Genomic DNA, 21,987 nt, shown 5'->3' on the forward strand with positions numbered 1-21,987 from the left:
TGGATTTTGAAAGTATGTGCTAGGGTTTCCAAGACTGCCATCTTGGGGCTGGAGAGATTAATTAGCAGTTAAGGACACTGATTGCTCTTCCAAAAGACACAGATTTGATTCCCAGCACCCACATTGTGGCTCCAAACCATAATTCCAGTTCTCAGAGATCTAATACCCTGTTTTGCCCTCCATAAAAGACACACACACACACACACACACACACACACACACACACACACACTATTTATTTATTTATTTATTTATTTATTTATTTATTTATTTATTTATTTATATAAATGGTGTACAGACATAATCAGGTAAACACTCATACACATAAATAAAAGACCACAGTTTTCTTATGTAGTCTGATTTACTTAGATGTTCTGTGTATTCACATAACATGTAACATCCAATTTCTTTCTTTCACTTTGCAAGCAATTCTCCAGTACATACTCATAGCCCCTCAAAGATATTGGCCTATTTTTGTTCCCATCTCCATGTTTAAGTATGGCTTGCCAATCTGAGCTATAGCATGTATGAGGTGAAAATAGTTACTGATCAAATAGACAAGAGTGCCTGGTTGAATTTACAATGGCTCATCTTGTCTTAAGTGAATAGATTGATGTTTCTATTTCAGTTTGGCTTTCTATGCTTTCTGAGTAAGAGAGATTTAATTGGTTTGCTAAGTACAGGTGTCTGTCTGCTTGAAGATGTTCCTTTTTATATAAAACCCAATGACATCTGCATGCACTTCTGCATATGTACGAGGGATTAATGTGTGCCTGGATATAAGAACATAAGCATTACACTAAAATCTCATTAAATATGACTTAAATGTATATTGATAAAAAAAACAATACATCATTGGCCAAACCCCGAAAGTACACTAGTCAAAATCAGTGATTTTTAGAGGGTTGTTTGTTTTTATAAGAGGTTGAACACAATTTTTTTAAACCAGGTTTTGTTTACTGTTTAGAAAGTGGATGATGTGTGCAAAGAACTTCATGTGTTCTGTTATATTTTACCTTGGGTTAATTAAATACATGTTTCATCGAGTTCTTGTAAAGGTAAAACTAGTCCTTATACATAAGGTACCCAAAGCCATGATGAGCACATATCATGCTTCTTGACTGAATGTACATCTTCATTATCAGCTCTATAGATACAGAATTTTGACTCAGCTTTCAACACCAAATGCACCACGCTCTGATGCTTCATCTCTAGGGAAAAAATTAATCTGGTCTCTCTATGGGAAGCAGATGAAGTTATGAATGGATTTGTGTTGTTGTTATCATGAGCACAGCCATGTCTAGGAGCCCAACGCCGTCCCAGGGTTAGATTCAGGGCAAAAGTAAATTCTTCTCTTGATTAGTGAGCAGATGTGAGGGTGTATAGATATCCCAACTGCAGCTTCCTCCTCCTGCATGTTTTGAGCCTGAGAGTGGTCCTCTATAGTGTCCATTTACTGAGATCAGCTGAAACCACTTCCTCCTTCAGCTCTATACCTGCCTTCTCAATTCATGTGTTAAAATAAATGCGCTAAGTTTGCAGACGGCTGCTAGTGTGTCTCCATCAGAGTGCATGGCCCATGGCCCATCCAATCCCAGTTTCACCAGCTTCATTTCTCTGTCTCTGTCTCTGTCTCTGTCTCTGTCTCTGTCTCTGTCTCTGTCTCTGTCTCTGTCTCTGTCTCTGTCTCTCTGTCTCTGTCTCTCTCTGTCTCTCTCTGTCTCTCTCTGTCTCTCTCTGTCTCTCTCTGTCTCTCTCTGTCTCTCTCTGTCTCTCTCTGTCTCTCTCTGTCTCTCTCTGTCTCTCTCTCTCCTTCTTCTTCTTCTTCTTCTTCTTCTTCTTCTTCTTCTTCTTCTTCTTCTTCTTCTTCTTCTTCTTCTTCTTCTTCTTCTTCTTCTTCTTCTTCTTTCCCCATCTGCAGTCAGGTTAACTGCAAAGCCATGTCGACATAGCACCTCTCTTAGTGTCTCATCTTTGTCTCATCTTTGAGTAGACTGCCTGTCTTAGTTAGGGTTTGTATTGCTGTAAAAAGACACCACGAGCACAACTCTTATTAAAAAAAAAAAAGACATTTGATTCAGCTGGCTTACAGTTTCAGAGGTTTAGTCCATTATGGTCATAGCAAAGCATAGTGGCATACAGGCAGATGTGTTATATGTTGCTGGAGAGAGCGCTGAGTGTTCTAAATCTGGATCCACAGTCAACAAAAGTAGACTGTGTTAACACTGGCCATACTTGAGGCTATAATACCACAAAGCTTATCTCCACAGTGACACACTTCCTCCAACAAGGCCATACATATTGCAAGGAAGTCACACCTCCTAATCGTGCCAATCCCTGTGGGTCAAGCATTCAAACATGAGTCTATAGGAGCCTATTCAAACCACCACTCTCCCATTCTTTCATCTGCACAAGTCGGAAAGATAGATGCCACACACATGCTCCAAAACCACCGCCATGATCCTTGTTCTGTCTCATTTTCAATTTTCCACCACAGTCATTTACCTATGTCAACTAAATTTCCATTAAGATCTTTACATTTCTCATCAGTTCCATTGACACTGATGTGATGTAAGCCAGGAATTCTGCTAGCTAACATCTGGGGTTCCATAAGAGATGGCCCTATTTTTTTTAATCTATTCATGACCCCCAGCAAGTCCCCTGCTGTCACTATAACACTCACTTCACTCACTTTTTGTATCAAAGCTTTTCATTATTACCTCTTATATTAATATTACACCCATGCTTAGATTTACCAAATCTGACCAGTGGGATTTGCTATAATGCATTTTGCTTAGATATGACTGTCATCTTTCACCTGTGTATTGGTACCCTGCTCTCTCAAAGTGAGAGATCACTGTACATGGTAGAAAATTTTCCCTGCTGTCCTACTTACTTGTGAATTTGTATACACTTAGTAGATATTAGCTCAAACATCTCTTCTTCCCAAATGCTTTTTGCTTTAGTTAGCTTCAGTGGTCAACTTGAGTTATCTAAGGTAGTCTCAATTGGATCATATCCCAATTTAGATGGCAATAGTCAAATTAGTCTGTTGTTGTATCTGTGAGAGTCTCTCTTGATTGACGATTGACATGGAAGGGACAAGTCCATTAGTCACCATTAGACAGACAGCCTGAGATGTATAAGGAAGTTAGTTGAATAGGAGCTAGTGGGTGAACCAGAGAACAAGCCAGCAAACAACTTTTATTCATGCTTTTTGAGACAAACTCCTTCCTAGAATCACTGTCCTGACTTCCCTCAATGATGGAAGTATGAGCCAAATGAATTCTTTCCTTTTCACATTGTATTTTATCATGTTTATCACAGTGACAAAAAAAATCAAACTAAGATACCTATGTTGTCTTCTGTTTCACTATCACCCTACAGTGTATATCATCCAAGTTCTAATTGTGTTGTGTTGAGGTTTTTAGGATCACCACTATTATTGTCCATTCTCTGGATCAGCGCTCAAGAAAGCTGTTATGTTCATGAGTACAGTTTATTGCATAGAAACGGCACAAATGTGAATCAATCAAAGGAAAGCATAGGGAATGGTGGAGCTGAGGAAGAGTGGAGTGGCTGTAAATATACATGTATCTTTTATTTCCTCAGATTAAGGGATAAGACGAGAGCCATAGCCAAGGAGCACAGAACAATTTTTTTTTTTTATACTAACTGTAGTGGTTTGAATATGCTTGGCCCAGAGAGTAGCACAATTAGGAAATGTGGTCTTGTTGGAGTAGATGTGACCTTTTTGGAGGAAGTACGTCACTGTGGGGGTGGGCTTTGAAACCCTCCTCCTAGCTGCCCATGAGACAGTCTTCTCCTGCAATTGGATCAAGATGCAGAATTTGAAGCTCCTTCTTCAGCACTATGTCTTCCTAGATGTTGCCATGTTTTCTGACATGTTGATAATGTACTGAACCTCTGATACTATAAGCCAACTCCAGTTAAATGTGGTCCCAATATAAGAATTGCCTCAGTCATGGTGTCTCTTTACAGCAATAGAATCTCTAACTAAGACACTAACTATCCCTAGGCTTAGGCCTGGAAGCTTCTAGCCTCTGTACAATCTAATCTTCCAACCTGACTGATTCAATTTAGCTTCTCCTGGCTTCTGACTGAAATGTTCTGCTTGGCCTCATATTAACTTTGGTAATATATTCTAATCTTCTTGCTCCTTCTCATTCTATGGTTCATTTTATCTTCACCTGTATCTAGCTTGTTCTCTCACTGCAACCTGTCTTTGTAAAACTGTCCTGGCAAAACTACCACACACATGCACAACCCATCACACCACACCTTTTTTTTCCCCGTCTTGCTGCTCTTAAGTAGCCTTTTTTCCTCTGCTGTTTTTGTGTGAGTTGGGCCTATCCTATTTCTGACTCATTCTGTAAAATCTTTCTCTGATTCATCACTTTGTTTGCCCCTCAATTAGATGTCACTTTCAAACATGGTTGCTTCCTTCTAGAAACTAAGCTTACCTTCATTGTTAGGGATTAAATGTGTGTACTAAGTGCATGTCTATATTCTAGCCAAATAATATGTTTGAACATGATTCCTTGACAAAGCAGCCATGCTGTTGAATTAAAATTCCTCTACAATTAGCAGCTTATAGTTACATGTTCCAGTACAATCCCAAGGGTGTACTTTGTTCCCTCTTTAGCCAAAGATTTTGCCTTTGAAGTGTAAACCAAGAAATCTCAAGTAAACTTGGTGTCCAACAACTTTATTGGAGGCCAGACACACAAACAATAAGCATATTAACTACTCAGCCATTACCAGAGATGAAACTTCTATATGATGGTCCAATGTCTGAGGCATAAGAAAACAGGTATTTCCCCATAAATCACCTTTGAGTGTAAATTGTATAAAGTGGCCTATAGCCTCAGGTACACAACAAGACTTTTATTTCAGCCTAGTGCTCACACATCACCGAGGAGCTAGCCAACATGACCTCAGGAATATAAGAGCCTAGGCATATAAAGTTACATTTCTTGCCCAAATTTCATTGTTGCTATTTGCTTCATTAATGCATTTCTTCCTAGATTATAGAAGAGCAATGTTGATAAGCTACTTTGTTCAGTACGATGTACCTAGATCTTGGAATGGTTACTGTCTATCTTAGAGTTACTATTGCTGTGATGAAACACTGTGTTTAAAAGCTAGTTGGTGAGGAAAGGATTTATTTATCTTATGCTTTCATATCATAGACCACCACTGAAGTCTGCACAGGAGTTCAAACAAGGCCAGGACCTGCATGCAGATGCTGATGAAGAGATCATGGAGGGGTACTACCTAATGGCTTGCTTAGCCTACATTCTTCTAGGACCTAGGACCACCAGTTAAGGAATGGCAACCCCACAATGGACTTGGCCCTCCCCCATCAACCATCAATTAAGAAAACACCCAATAGATGGATCTTAGGGAGGAATTTTCTCAACTGAGGTTCTCTCTTTTCAGATGACTCTAGCTTGTGTCAAGTTGATGAAAAACTAGCCAGCACAATGACAGATAACAGGTACTGTCTAAATATTTGCCAAACCAATGAATAAATGAATAAAATTTACTCATCTCTGTCTAGTTTTTTTCATGTCTCTAGTAAGTTCTTTTAAAAGTAGCATTTTGATGTATTCTTTGAAAAGTTCATACATGTATAGAATGTACCTTGAGACTTGTTAACCTCCCATTTCCCCTTCCAGTCATTTTAGGATCCCTAAACATATCTCCCTCCCATCTTTATGTGTTTGGTTTATGGTTTTTTTTTTTTTTTTTTTTTTTTTTTTTTTTTTTTGCCAAGTTACTTTTATGTACTTTATTTTGGAATTTTAGCATGTATTTACTTATCCTGTTACTGGTTTTGCATTGTGCTAAGAGGTACCTAACGTGAAATTTGCCACTTACTTTTCCTATTTATTCAGTTTAAACTTCATTTCATTTTTAAATTAGCATATCAGTGATAGGTCTCCTTGTGGTATTTTCATACATACTACATTTTGGTTAATCTCACTTCTTTTTTTACCTCCTTGACCCCCAGTCCCTACTAATCATTTTCGTCCCTTAGTAGTCTTTCTCTTCTCAGCACTGGTACCCTGTCTGGCTTGAATCTGTGGATAGCCTGTACATCCTGCCACAGTCTCTGTGAGTTCAAATTTGCACCAGTTCTGTTGCGTTTGGAAGGCACCGTTTTCTTGGAGTCATCTTTTCCCTATGGCTCTTACAGTCGTTCCACCTCTTCTTCCTCATAGTTTCCTGAGCCCTGAGGGAAGTTTGATGAAACATCCCATTAGGACTGAGTGTTTCAAAATTTCTCAGTCTCTGCAGATTACCCAGGTTTGGGACTTTGTGTAAGTTCTCATCTGACAAGAGGAAGCTTCTCTTTAGTGAGATGCTGATCTCTGGGTATAGTGATACGTAGTTAAGAGTCATTTTATTTACATTTTCTTTTAGTGGAATACTAGTAGTTGATTGTCCCCTATCCAGTCTCAGGGTTATACTTACAGGTAACGTAGTGCTTCTGAATAACCTGTAGTAGTGCTTCTACCTGTAGTAGCTCCTAAAGCACTTGTTAAGTCCCTCGACTGATTGCACTCCCACACTTCCAAGTCTGACTCTTTTGCTATTTCCGTTTATTATTCCATTTATTAATTTCTGGCACTTGCATATAGACTCTCATTGTAGTCCACTGGGCTGTCCCTCAGGCTTACTATGTACCAGAGGATGCCCTTGAACAGTTGATTCTCCTTGCTTCCACTTGCCACGACCTAGTATTTCAGGTGTGTGTCAGCATGCTGGGCTTCTGTTTGAAGTAGTTTACAAATGGAGAATGTTGTTTAACAATTACTTGAAATATATGTACTCCATGTACCAGGTTATTTGATAACCTAGTTGCATCATCAAAACTTACTTCTGGAGTGAGGCACACATGCAATTGCAGCCCTGGGATGCAGAGGTGAGAATTATCTCAATTTCTAGGGCAGCCCGGGCTATACAGTGAGTTCTTGTCTCAAAGGGAATGCAATATGTTATTTCAAAAAAACAGTGAAGTGCTGACCCAGCCAGCACCTAGCAGAAGGATTTTAATAAATCATGTTCAACTTTGAATCTACAGTGCATTAGAAATACAAAAAATTTCACGAACATATAGCTAAATATTCTCTGGCAGATTCTCAGCTTCATACCTTCAAGGTTCTCTTGATAACCACATACTTTGCTCTGTCCTCAACCTCTCTCCTTGGCCAAGAGTCAGAAAGCATCAGCAATGAAACTGAATATATTGTAAATAAAATTCACCTTGTTGTGGTAATATTGAAATACAACCCAGAGTGTAAGATAAATGTAAGGCCACAGTGATATAAAAATGATCACATGAGTAGGAGAGAAGAGAGGGTTTTTCTGGTTAGATGCCGCATTTTTCCCAAAGGAAATGAGAGGCTTTGACTCCTCACACAAAGTGTGGGCTGCTCTTGGTGACTCCTTTCCAAAGAACACAGTGGAGAAAAGAAGTGGGGTGCAGAGCCACTTAACCATGAGTGTGGTAGATACCATCATAGCAGAAAACATTTGAAAATTTTCAATTAAAGGTAATTTTATTGCATAGTAAGAAGTTTCAGTTTAGTCTCTGACTAATTGGTTATATTTGATCATTAGTTTTGCTCATTTATGTCTGATTAAGTATAGTCCGAGCTGATTGAGACAACTCAGGTTTGCTAGAGCATCGGTCATAAGTTGGTTTTTCTATGACCACAGAAGCCATTACATCATCCTCTAATTTAAACAAAATGATAATAATTGGGAGTGTGTGGAGTCTTGTATAATTCTATCCTGTGTGCTCATGAGTTTCTTAAGATTCTTTAGAAAGTCAGATGCTGTGAGTCATACTATACCCAGTTTTGAAGTAACAGGAAAAAAATCATTAAATTAGCTAAACAAATTGTCATAGAATAGAAACAGGAGTTTTCAAGAGCGGGCATCCAGACTGTGTGTCTGTAAGATACACTTTACAAACTTAGTTTGATTAAGTTTTGTTTTTCTGAGGATATGATTCTTTTCTGTAATTACCATTCTGTTTCCCCTGACAGGCCATCAACCATTGGCTGCCTTAAGCTCCCTGTGAATTGAGTTATTCCCAATAATGCTCTACATTATGAAGACATTATTCGAGTGGCTGTCCACTGTGATCTGGTTATTTGGAGCTTTACATAAAGCAGGTGGTTCTTCTATTTCATCGATATTCTTATCACCCAGCATTCGCCATCTTGTTTCCTGCAGCTCATCTCAGTAGCCCAACAATGATATGCCTCTTTCCTGTTGTTGACTCCAATTTATTTGCTTCTTCATTTACTTTCTGGTCTTTCCCTTTGTAATGTCTCCACATTCTCTTGTTTTCTGTCTTACCAAGGCTCCTGTTCTGCAGTTGTGCACATATTCACACCCTAAAGGCTTTGTGGCAGTTGAGTTTGTTTGGTTCTGTGAGCTCATCCAGGCAACTCAACTCAGAAGCTGTGTTCCTTCCAGGCATTGATCCGATGCTCAGACCTACACAGGAAGCAAGAGCATCTCTGACCTGTGAAACCCTGTTCCCAGTGGTGCTCAGGTCTCGTTCATGACTCGGATGATGCTTTACACTTGATCATTTGTGCTATGACTAGAATCTCAGGAGCACAAGCTTTAGACCACAGTGAAGAGAAGCACCAATCTTGTCTTATCAGTTGTTCACCTTTGCACTTTGTTGGTTTCACCTCCCCTATCTATAAGAAATAAAAGCGCTTGCATAGCTCTCCTAGAAAGCACAGTTCTCTGTTATGGACACTCAGTGTATACTCCCTGACATCTTGGCAATGCAGAGGCTTATTTGCATTACCTGTCATCTTCTCCAGCCATGTAGACCTGCTGCCAGGCTCCCTGCTGCTCCCACAGTCCCAGTTCGGGCTCACACCTTGACTTGCTTTTCTAGTTACCATCTCAGTGATATGAGTGAAGTTTTTAACTCTTGTGTTCCACTATTGCTTTGCTTTAAAACTCTAAAAGGCATCATTGAAGTGGTGATTTCCAGTGTAAACTTGTCATTAGAAGTGTTTTCTTCCTTGCATTTTGTGCCTTCCTCTCTCTCTCTCTCTCTCTCTCTCTCTCTCTCTCTCTCTCTCTCACCCCAACCCTGTGTATATGTGTTTTTTAAGGAAAATACTTACATGTGGAGGACAGAGGTCAACCTCTGGTATTTCTCAAGGTTATCTACCTTGTTTTATGAGGCAAGGTCTCCTTTGGTGTGAAACATTTGGCAATTAGGCTAGGCTGGATGACCAGCAAGCCTCAGAAGACTTCCTGCCTCTACCCTCTAGTGCTGAAAGCATCACTATATCTGGCTTTCTTTTCTTTTAAAAATTTTGTTTCAGGCTGTGTGGTGAAGCATACCTCTAATCACAGTCTTGAAAGGCAGAGGTAATCAATTCTCTAAGTTCAAGGCCAGCTTCATCTACAGAATGAGTTCTAGGACAGCGAGGGCTGTACAGAGAAACCCTGTCTCAAAAAATAAACAACAACAGAAATGATTTTACTTTATCGTGTGTGTATGTGCGTGAGTGTATCTATGTGCATGACTTGCATGCCAGTGCTTACGGAGTCCAGAAGAGGGTTAGATTTTCTGAAACTGGAGTTATAGCCTATTGTGAGCCACCTCCTGCAGGTGCTACGAAGGAAACTTGGATCATCTGCAAGAGCAGCCAGTGTCCTTAAACACTGAGCCATCTCTTCAGCCCTCAATTTTTGATGTGGGTTCTGTGGCTCAAATAAGCATTTCTCTGCTGAACTCACCAGTCCTGTTTACTGTTTGTACAATATATTGGTGAGAGATTGGATAGATCTAACAGAGGGATCTGCTTTGGTTTTTAGATAAGGGAGATCATGACCTGGCATTGGGGAGGGGCGTAATGGAAAGAAAGAAGGAAAAGATAAAACAGATCAGTGGAGGTGGAGTAGACTGCAAGAATTCCAGAGCTTTACTGATGGAATTCACAGCCTGGCTCTGCCACCTATTGTCTGTGTAGCCTTGGTCAGTTACTGAGCTTCTCAGTTGTGGGTTCCTTATCTTCAGAGTGGGGTGAAAATGGTGCCTAACTCAGGAAATGGCTCAGAGGAATAATGAAGGACACAGCACCATTCCATCTTACTGGGATGATTCATTTCTGAATTTTCTCAGCATTTACTCGTCCCAGTTATCTGCTCTCTGGCATGCCTCACAACGGCCTCCATCACTTCAGAGGAGCCAGATCATTTGGGATATTTAGTTTATTCATAGAAGTAAACATTTCTCCCCTCAAAGTAGCCATGCTAAGTAAGAGGAGCTGCAGAAATGTTGATAAATCAGGATATTTAAATACTTAAAAGAGTTCCTTGGGTTCTTCAACAAGATATTCTTTTGAGTATATTCAGCAACAACAAGTCTTTGCTTCTGGACATAGCGTATCTGAAGTTAGAGCCAGCTGGGCCTGGGAGGCTAGGCTTCTCATAGTGGTTATCTCACAGTCGAAGGCAAGAGGACCTCAAGATCAGTGTCTACTTGGGCTACAAAGTAAGTTCAAGGTCAGCCTGAATAACTCAGTGAGAACTATCTCAAAAAAAAAAAAAAAAAAAAAAAAAAAAAAAAAAAAGGAAAAGGAATGCTTGGTTTATCACAGTGGTAGAGTGCTTTACTATCACAGTGGTAGAGTGCTTTACTAGTCTGTAGGAGACTCTAGCTTTAATTTGTAGTGCTGCAAAATCAAAGTGAAACAAAGTAAAAGAGTAAACTCACATTACAGAAAGTTATATTAATATCACTTCTTTATATTCATATAGTATATATATAAACATATAACCTTATAATATTAATTAAAATATACTTGTTATATAGTCATCTACATAAAAATTATTTTTGAGTGTGTGTCTGGGAGAGTACTGGTATATCAAGTGCCAGTTCTTGGGGCTAGAGAGATGTTTTACTGGTTAAAAGTATGACCACATAATAAGCTTGTAGAGGACCTGAGTCTAATTTCTAGAACCCAGATTGGCAGCTCACAAAGTCCAGCTCCAGGGGGATCAGACACTCTTGGCCCTACTTACCTGTGACCTGAGGAAGCTTTGCTGCTTTAGCAACCAATGATATAGTCATGTGCATGAGGCCATCACTGTAGTGATTTGACAGTTCCCTCTAAAGGTCTGCATCACTACTTAAGTAAAGATGCTGTCACTGGTGATCACTGCATCGTAAAAACTTTTTTACATTGATTTCAATAAACAAATGTTTATAGCTTTTATTCATATCAAATACCAGTATGCAATTATTTCTGAAAAAACTTGTTACTGAAATATATTTGAAAATATCAAACAGAATATGAAAATATTCAAACTGTTTGAAAATATCAAACAGTATCATATCTGCCCTTGTTTGGCCCATATGAGCATTGTGTAACTGTGGCTGCTTATTTGGGTTCACTCGCTAGAATCTTTCCATATGACTGTTTTTGGTCAGTCCCAGGGACCTAAAAGCTAGAATTCTTTGCCTGACTCCAAGAGAGGGACTTGAGGCTGAGGCAGTGTTGTTGCCCTGTCTGCACTATAGCCAGTAGGCTCTCACTGGAAAACTGGCACAAGGGTGTTCTGAAGATCAATTCATAATCATTTGTGGCTCAAATGAACCTCTTTATGAAGTAACCAACATCAAATATCCTATTACAACAACAGAATATTGGTTAACCCAGGTAATTTAGTTGTTAAACAATATCAAAAAGCCAGCAATTCATGCCTCTTCTTAATACATAAACTGAGACTACTGACTCCTGAACACTCTGACTCTTGCTTTTCAAAGGAGAATTGGTGCCCAGGACAGAACTCCAATAAGATTTACACAAAGAAAGCCTGGATCAAAATTCAGCCCAGATTTTGAGCATGAAACCCACCTTTCCAATTTTTATTTTTAGTTCTTTTGATCTAAGAAAAATTACGTCATTTAATAACATACTTAGTGAAAAGATCCACCATTATACTGTCAGGTTAATGTGAGGAGGGCTGGATGCGACTTGGAAGCTCATCATGCAATTAATTGTCCTGTAATTTGAACTTTTTCAATGAGCTGGCATTCCACTGATATGACCATACGCCATCACAACCTCCTCCCAGCTCAGAGAATGAAGACTATTGCTGTCCTGAGCTACTGATGGACATGAGGCAGCTCTGTTGTCAGGGCTGCATCTAGAGAGAGAGAGAGAGAGAGAGAGAGAGAGAGAGAGAGAGAGACTAGATCTTTTCAACCTAAAGGTTCTCTCTGTAGAATTAATTAAAGACATTTTTAGAAGACATTTGGATTACAGGAACGTGGTGATGATATCACATTATGACATTTATTCTTTACCAAGGAGCTTCGTAATTGGTTCACCTATTCAAAAACTGTTATTTTACCAGAGAATAAGAATTCTAGGAGCCATAGCCAGATTTATTTAATTTACTTAATTGACATATAAAAAAGTGAACCAATTCACTTTTGAATCCTAAAGTGTTACATTTATGTATTTGTTTGGAGATGCACGTTAACGGGGGAATTTATCCAATGTTGATGGAAATCTGTGGGAAAATGAGCCAATTGGTTACTATTTTATTATGTTAGATTAAAGAATATTTAAAAATTCATTATAACTCTCCAGAAATAAACTGTTGAAATGTTGAGGCATAGGGTGCCTATTGTTTAGGCTCTCTGTTTGAAGCTGAGAAAGGACTTGGGGAGGGCTAACTGACCTGCCTATGGTTTTGTAATGGAGAAAGAGTTTGTGGCAGAGAGGCTAGAACCCAGAGCTTCTGCTTTGTGTCTAGCACTTTCCCTACCAGGTGTGGTTGTTTTATGTATTGTATGCAGTAAGGCTGAGATCCAGAAGTCAACAGAAGGCATGGTGGTGACTGCCTTGCAAAACACCATGCCCTCAAGGACATTCTATCTTCTCGTGGAAGATACATGTATTTACTAGTTCATTTGTATTCCCTTCAAGATAGCTCACTATTTTCCCCCCTTTGAACATTTTTTTTAAATACCATACAGTCTAGTTATAGGTGGTAATAAAGAAAAGCAAATTCTCAAAGACACTGTCTAAAGATGGTAGCTGTATCACTTAGGCAGAAGGTACAATAAAGGCTGCCAATCTGATATGTCTATAAGAAGAAAGAGGGGGTGAGGCTTCAATAGTTGAAATACGTTCTGTTGGGATGAGAGAAGTGATGCGACCACTGCACTATGAGTGGGTGTGCCAACAGATCACATTTTCTGTTTTGTGTGACATATCACTTAAAGCACGATGGTGCTAATTAGACTTGATGTGGCTGGAACAAAGTACCCAAGAAAGCAACTTGAGGAAGGGACAATTAACTTATGATGTCAGAAGCTTTAGTCCACCAATGCCAGACAGGGCATGGCAGAGAGGAGCAGCTCACATTCATAGCGGCCACAGGGCAGAGGGAGAACAACTCCCCATCCCCTTCCGTCTTTTCCCCAGCCTATGGGATAGTGCTACCCACAGTAAGGGCTGATCTTTCCACCTTAGTTAACCTTCCCTTGAAAAGTCCTCAGTGACACACCCAGAGCTGACTTTTATTAATCTTTTAGGAGCTTCTCAATGTAATCAAGTGTTGGTCAAGATTAATCACAACTACTGGTACTCAGAATGTATTCATCGGCTAGAAACAGAAGGTTGAGTAGATGTGACATCATGGGAGAAAGACTTGCATGGGTGATAAGAGATGTCCTGTAGTAACTGGTGGCTACAGTGTAGCCTTTAAGAATCTTAATTTAAAGTCCATAGACAGAAGGCGCATAGCTTGCTTTACTCTGGAACTGGGTCTTCTGGCTTAGGGGGTTTAAATATCCTATTACTGCATGCAAAAGACAGAAGCGAGCATCTCTCTGCCAGGGCCCTGTGTTTTTCAGTCACTGGAGGGGTTCCCTCCAAGCCTGGGTGATTATAGGGAGGAGATATTTAAAGGGCAGTATTCACAATTTAATTTGCGGGTGTACCAGACGACCTTTAAGGTGCTTTCCAGCACCTGGGGTTTTATGGTTCTCTTTCTATTATGTGTCTATGCTGGATATGTGTGACATTGTTCGAGGCAAGCACTGAGAATGAACAGAAGCACAGTTTGGAATGCTGATGGTGCGTACATCTACTTTGTGTTTCAATTTCTGGAAGCAGTCTTTGTCTGGGAGGCAGTTTGGTCGGTGACCTTCTGTAACATTTGGAGCCCGGCCACACTGTCTTTGTTTACTGTAAAGAGCATGGAAAACCGACTTCCTGACGGTGCTCTGTGAAGTCTAAGGTCAAACCACTCACAGGTGAACAAACACAGTCCATCTACCTTAAACTTGGCATTTGGCCTCTGTAAAATGGAACTAGGTAGCAGTGTTGGGGACCTGAAAAGGGGAAATCTGCCCTCTGCCAGCAGCAGGCAATTAGTCACTTTGTCAGTCAGCTTTGTGAAGTGCTAATCTTAACTCAGCAACCATGTTGGGGAGGCTGGAAAACAAAGCATACACTATAAGGGCCTCAAATCAGATAGTAAATGAACCTCTTCCCTGCTCAACATCTGTATTTCCCAGGGTTGCATCCAGCCTCTGTCTTTTATGATAGGACTCCACAGTAGTTGAAGTAGGTTAGCCTCCTTTCTGAAACATTTATAGTATTTCCCCTCCTCCCCCCTTTTATTAAACACTGCTAATTTCATTTCCATTAAACGCAAGCACTCCTCTTTGTCAAAGCAAAGTTCTAGCTCACAGGAGCTTTTAGGGCATAGACAGTCTCCCTTCATTTCTCCTCCTCTTCTAAGTATACACTGTCCTAGGTGAGGGGTGTGTGTGTGTGTGTGTGTGTGTGTGTGTGTGTGTATTAAACAGTTACCTTGATCAAACTTTAGGCTGGTTACTCAAAGTCAAAGTCATTTTTTCAAGATTGTGTGTTCATGTCACAATATTTGGATTATTAGAACTTACCCGAACTGATCGAAACAAAGTAGACGAGCAGAAACTTGGCTTTCGCCGTATTTTTAAATAATATTTCGCCCTGCAATGTAATCTGATCCTCCAGTGTCCTAGTTGTCCCGTATTGCTCTTGAAGCCTCTTTAGAGGTGATCTATTATGCTTTTGCTAAAATATATTTGGGTATTAAAAGCTCAATTCTTTACTGCTGATGAGAAAGATTATTAACACTCCCTCCCCCCCTCTCCAGCTATATTATGAGGCAATAACATCCCTATTCACTTCCTGGGCCAGAGGCAGTATGTCATTTAACCTTCATTAACTGTCCAAGGAATGAGAAACCTTCGTTAATGTAGTGTTCTAGTTAGCTAAAATTGTGCAAGAAGGCTGGTAAACTCCTGTGTTTTTTCCTTTTACTCTATACATCACATGTGAGTGTTGAAGCCTTTAGGATATCTATCCCCTTGATAAACACAGCCTTCCTATTAAGAAGGAGCTAAGAAGGGTAGGCCTGTAGCCAAATAGAATACAGCAAGATCAGCCTAGCTAGAAAGAAGGAGCTGAGGTATATACAGTTATAGGTTAAACAGGTAGCACTGAGAAACTGGGCCAGAGGTAGAGTGAGAGATGGCATAGAGTCCATTTCTATGGTTTTAATATGATGATGAAAACCAACCCAGCAAAGTCACTTAGATATCATGAAATAGGAAATGCATGCTACTCCATGTAGTGGCATTACTTTTTTTGGTATTACTTTTTTTTTTTTTTTTTTTGTGATAAAACACTATGACCATGGGAGCTCCTGGAGACTGCGCCACCAACCAAAGAGCATATATGGGCTGGTCAGAGGCCCCCAGAACATATGTAGTAGAGGGCTGCCTTGTCTGGCCTCAGTGAGAGAGGATGCACCTAATCCTGTAGATACTTGATCCCCCAGGTGGGGGAATACTTGGGGGGGGGTACCCTGTCAGAGGTAAAGGGGAGGAAGATGGGGGGAAGAACTCTACAAGGGGGGACCAGGGGAGGCAACATTTGGGATGCAATAAGCTAAAATAATTAATTAATAGTGAAAAAAACATCATGACTATATGTAATTTGAGGAGAAAAGGGTTTGTTTCAGCTTACAGTTCTGTATCACAGTCTATTACTAAGGGAAGTCAGGTCGAGATCTCAAGGTAGGAACCTGGACAGAAACTGAGGCAGGCACCAGGGAGAAACACTGTTTAGCTTAAGGTGCTCGTCCACATCAACTGGTAATTAGGAAAATGCACCAATAATTACCTACAGGCCAATCTAATGCTCACATTTTCTCAGTTAAGGTTCCCTCACCTCACAGTACTATAGCTTGTGTCAAGTTGACATAAAACTACCCCCCAGGTTCATTATCTTGAAAAGTATATCTAGAGCTTGGCATCTGGTATACATCTATACACATCTGTAATTTCAGCTTGGAGTACTGAGGCAGGAGGACTGTGAGCTTGAATCTAGCCTAGATTACATAGGGAATACTAAGCCAGCCAGGGCTCCACAGCAAAATCTCCTCTCAGGACATAAAAGAATAAATAAAATCAAAGGGAAAGGAAAACTGTACTAAGCATTTGTGTACCCAGCAGCCAACTTGACTGTCCTTAATAGTCACAGCTCTTTGCTCACACAGCCCCCAGAATGCACCTCATCTCCTTCCCCAGCGCCAGCAGAGTCCAGGAGCCTTGCCTCCCAGACAAAGACTGCCTCCAGAAATCAGAACACAAAGTAGATGCAAGCACTGTCAACATTCCAAACCATGCTTTTGTATGTTCCTGGTGCTTTCTTTGAGCAGGGTCACCCACATGCAGCATAGGGGCATCACAGAAAAGGAGCTATCCTGCTCTCCCTAGTCTGACCTTCACCCTTTCCATCAGTCACCCTTGCTCTTGGCTCCCAGATTGGCTATCTTACAGGTGGGCCGTTATCCTTCCGCATCCAGGGGAGGGGCGAGAGGCTTCAGAATGGGCCTCTCCTTGGTCTATGTGCACTTCTCTAAACTAGCTTGCTGAACCAAGTCTGGCCTTCCTTTGCTCCTGCTTCTTTTTCTATTTCATTAAAATACTTGGTCTTGAAAGTGCTTTGTTCATAGGATCGCTAAGAGACATACTAGACCTACAGTGCTTCCTGTAGACTTGGGCACAACAAGTGCTCATTCCCAGTGATCAGCATTGTCACTGTTGAAACTTAACAACCCACGCCAGCCTCTTGCTGGCCGTTTGAGATTTCACTACAAATCGGGACCCGGAGGCACCTGTGCAGTGTTTTCGTAGAAGCCATTTCTCTCTTTGAGCTTCTCCTAGCATTTCTTCACTGACTCACAGCTACCAGGCACATTTAGACCCATTTATTAGTTTTTATGAGAAACAAAACTCAGGAATATTTGCTCTGAAGGCGATATAAGCTCAGTGCCAACAGAAAATGAGGTGCAGGCCCTGTAGATGTGTTTTCTCAGGGTGGGGAGTACGCGCCTATGCCATTGCTCTATAGTAATTAACAAAGCAAGACTTTGGTGTTGTTACTCAATGAAGGATCTATACAAAGTAGATCACCTTTTTTCAAATAGTTCTACAAGCTGATAATACCATTGATTGGTAGCATAGGAATATGAAGAAATCAGAGGCTAGCCTCGGTGATGGGCAAAGAGTTGTCCTGAGCATGTAGACGGTGGTTCTGTATGATGCAGACACAGAAGTTTAGTGGCAATGGTTTGCAATCAGACAGAAATAAAAAGGAGTGCAGTCTGACTCTGACAGAATGGAGAGGAATCTGAAATTCAAGGGCCACTTGTTAAAGACAGATTGTACGGAGGGCGGTGGAGAGGAAAGCAAGACTACTGAGTCTTCCTGGATTGACTCTGCAGGGACCAGATTGACAGAAAGTCATCTTTGGAGTGCAATTGTTACACCTTGAGAACATGCCTGGCGTGTTCCACATTATTCCCAGGTCTTGGTAGCCTTTTATACACAAATGCAGAGGAAGGCTCATGTGTGTCACCAAGGCTCTTTCTCTGTTAACTACAGTCAAATGACATAGGAAGTAGTCACCTTACCTAGTCACAAAAAATTCTCTCCTTTTGGTCAGCTGGTATGATCATATATTTTTCTAAAATAGTGTACTTTTACATTTTCAGAGTTTCCGAATAGGCAAGGTGCTTATTTTGGGATGATTGACAGAACCCTTGGACACCAAGGTCATCTATCTCCAGTGTGTGATCTGTACTGAAACAGTAGTATCCACTCAGAACCTCTGCAGAGGGGTGTTCTGGGAAGCAATTGTTGGTTGTCATTTTGCTGCAAAGTAAAAATATCTAAGTGGCTCAAGGGCTTTGGCCAGTGTTAAAAAAACATCACCACTATTTGCAGCATGAGATGCCAGTGTGAGATGCCAATGTGCAAACCAGAGATCTGTCAATTCAAAGAAACAGAAACACCTCCCTTGTTTTGGGTGATGACTTTTGGGGGAATCTTACTGCTGTATATATACCTTTAAATAAGAAATCACAATTGATTTATTATTTTTTTAAACAACAAAAACTGTCTCCTCTCTTCTCCCTACAAAGGGACAAGGTTTTCCCTCTTGGGTGAATACTGCATGCATCACTCGCTATAGAAAGGGTGAAGTCTTGGCAAGCCTCTTATTAGTCTAAAAATAAATTATTCACAATGCAGGTTCAGATACAGATTGCAAGAAGAGATAATAGATTTGGTTTTCCAAGCCTGATCATGCTCGGAAGACATGGTATGTGCTTTTCAGGAATCCACTTCAACGGAATGAGCTTTGACGAGTACACACAAGAAATAATATTGCTGCCATCCAGCTTGAGTCTGCGGTACAGCATCCTCCGCTTGTCTTCAAGTACCCACGGTGCCTCTTCATCAGTGTGCATATGGAAAAGTCCATGTTGCTCAAGCTTCTCTTCTGAGATGCCGCCCTCCCATTGTTCTTTTAAGGAAATTTCTTCCTGGCAGCGTGAGAGGGGCACTGCCTCCTACCCCCCTTCTGCCTCGGCAGAGCAGTTGACCACAGCAGCAGCCGACTCCCGCTCGTCATGTGCTTTCTCATGTGATGTAGGTCTGCGGCACCGTGGAGCAATCGCATTTGAGACTCGGCACTCGTGGACAGACGGGCGTTCAGGGACTGGGGAGTTTTTGGAGGGGGTGGGGAGGCCAATAAACCAAGGAAACGTCAGAAATAAAAGTCGCATCAAGTATGCTGATCTCTAATATTTGTATTTTTGTTTTGAAATTTGATTTTAACTATTGTTTTTTTTTTTTCTGGTTGTGTCTGTATTTTTTTTCCCACCCCCACAGGCGCCGAGCTGCGCTGTTTTCTTTCTTTCTTTTTGATTTTTTTCTTTTCTTTTTTCTTTCTTTCTTTCTTTCTTTTTTTTTTTTTTTTTTTTTCGAAATTCTGAAGCCAGACTGTCTTCTTCACAGCTCCAGGGCTGCATCACTGTGTGCACATCAAGCTTCGTCTGGCTCACCTGCATGGTACCGGCTAACTCCCGCCTGAGATGGCCCATCGTACAACTAGAATCCCAGAATCTCCTGTCTGCACCCTGCGGAAGGACCTACTGCAATCTCTGGCCAGGGTCTCTCAAGCCGGATGGGGTCTTGGAAGACAGAGTGAAGTTGCAGAAGACTGGGGTGGGATGCTAGAGGCATGCGCAGGACTTGGAAGGGGAATTTAGGAATACTATATACCTCAGTGCTCACCGATGCTATGCATATAGGGTGAGGGCAGTCGCAGCCCTTGCCTCATGCACCTAACACCGGCTGTTCTCTGGGATTAGTCTGAGGGGGACAACCCAAGTCTGGATGTGTATTTTCCCAGAAAGTGGAACTGAAGATGGATGAACCAGGTACTTGCTGTGTCTGCCTGGTAGGGCAGAGCTGGAGAAATGAAAGGAGAAAAGAAGAGATGCCGAGTGTCGTGAGATTGTCTGCTGCTGGCTCTGCAATCTTAGTCTAAGGAAGGATGGCATGATGTATCTGCCAGCACACGCACGGAGGAACTGTAAATTGCAATGTGGATGTCCCTGGTACTGTCTAGGAAGAAACTGATGGGCTGGGTGACTATACAGTGTCCCCAGAGAAAATAGCAACCTTGCAGCATGGATTTAAGTGCATGTGCATGCGTGTAGAGACATGGAAGAGACTGTATAACACACACACACACACACACACACACACACACACACACACACACACACGAGAGAGAGAGAGAGAGAGAGAGAGAGAGAGAGAGAGAGAGAGAGAGAGAGAGAGAGAGAGACTTTGCTGGGTCGGGTTTGATTACAGCTAGTATTTTCAGCTCCTACTCAAGACCTATTTGCTGGCTAGCCGGAAAGCTTGACTAAGAGCAGCTGCATATAGACTTTTCTTTTTAACACAGGCAGAGCAAGTCCCTTCAGTTTTAACTCCTTGAAGTTCTAAGTGCTCAGCCTTGGGCTGAGACTCACTGTTCGGTTTTGTTTTCTTCTCCTACAGAGCCCTGTAAACACAGCTGTATTCAGTATGGCGGAAAAATTCTGTCCCTTAAATAGAAATGCGATCAATTTAATCAAAATAAATGTATCCCAGATGACTTTGAGGCCAGCTGGATACCACAGGCTTCAGAAGCTAAGCATTCAGGGGAGATGAATACAGTGTTAGATTTACATGCTTTCGAATGCTAGGATCAGCCATGCTTAATAAAGGAAATTCTTTAAGGAAAAGGGAGGGTCCTGGCTCACAGCTAGATGGGGATCACAGGTGCTGCTGCTGATCCTGGCACTGGGGTTTGTGGCTGTCGAGTTTGCAGGGGTGTGTGGCATGAGGCAGGGCATGGCTGATGTCAGTGTGAAGAAAGCTTGCAGCCTGCTTGAGGCTGGAGGAGGAGGGTGGCTTCTCCATAACCTCTGTCGGGGCTTGGCGGGTACTAGAAGCTTGTAGATTGATAAGGGTGAGCTGGGTGAACTGAGCTCTGAGCTGGGAGCAAGCAGCTTTCCCAGTTGTCATGGGGGCTCCTCTGGGACGCCTGTCTGGCCTGTCCACCCACTGTTTGTTAGGAATTCTACAAAGCGGCTCTGTGTGCTGGATTATGTTTGGCCAGCTGTTGGTGCATTCCTGAGGGTGGGGTGGAGACAGGATCTTATTACTGTACTTCCAAACTGTAGATCTATGTGGAGAGAGAGAGAGAGAGAGAGAGAGAGAGAGAGAGAGAGAGAGAGAGAGAGATATATGTGGTGGGGAGAGGAAAGAAACCCAAGCAAGTCTGATAATCCCTTTTTCTCCAGGTTGTGCTAGAGGGAATTCAGAAGGCTATGAAGTGAAAGAAAAGAGAGGTTAAGGGGTGGGTGCATGGTGAAAGAGCCATGAGACAAAGCAGAACTTCAAAGCTGCAGAGACGAGCAGAATGTCAGCAGCTTGTAATTAGCGGTTCATGGTTGCGTCAGAGACTGTATCTCTCCAAGAATAACTGTGTGCTGTGTGCCACAGTGCAGAAGACAGTCATAACTAAGTTATCAAGCACAGTTCAAACAAGGGCAGACGCATGAAGGCATTTTCTGTTTGAAAATTCAGCATGGCTCGGGTGCACACCTCACCGGCTGGATTCTGACTAACTTCTGGCAGAATGCTCAGCTTATCAGAGGGTGTTTGTTAGATCAAACAGGGAACCTGTAAGCATGCAGACTGAGTATGCAAGCTCTTGTCAATGTAAGATACCGTCCCAAAGAGCCCCGTACTGCACTGTTGGGCTCCTGTCTCGGTATATACCCTTCACTTTTGTATGTCAATGGAGCAAAGTTAAAAGTACACCCAAATACATATGTCCCCCATTAGATTCTAAAATCTCTAATATAGAATTAAAACTTGACTGCCGGTTCTGAGTTGTTTTGATATTCTTAATTTATATGCTGAAGAAGCTTTCTTTGTGATTATCTTGCTGGTGATCCTGGGGGGAAGCATCATACCGCTGTATGATGATG

The 21,987-nt window shown here is 41.5% G+C and overlaps 1 long non-coding RNA gene across 1 annotated transcript; it reads left to right on the plus strand.

The window, feature by feature from the left end:
- Positions 1 to 19,137: 19,137 nt before the first annotated feature.
- LOC143443329 (uncharacterized) lies at positions 19,138 to 21,888 on the plus strand. Its single transcript, XR_013112211.1, has 2 exons — positions 19,138 to 19,224; positions 19,454 to 21,888. It is a non-coding gene; the product is annotated as an uncharacterized LOC143443329 (long non-coding RNA).
- The last annotated feature ends 99 nt before the right edge of the window (positions 21,889 to 21,987 follow it).

The sequence above is a fragment of the Arvicanthis niloticus genome, chromosome 8 (assembly GCF_011762505.2).
Source record: "Arvicanthis niloticus isolate mArvNil1 chromosome 8, mArvNil1.pat.X, whole genome shotgun sequence".
NCBI classification, from domain to species: Eukaryota; Metazoa; Chordata; class Mammalia; order Rodentia; family Muridae; genus Arvicanthis; species Arvicanthis niloticus.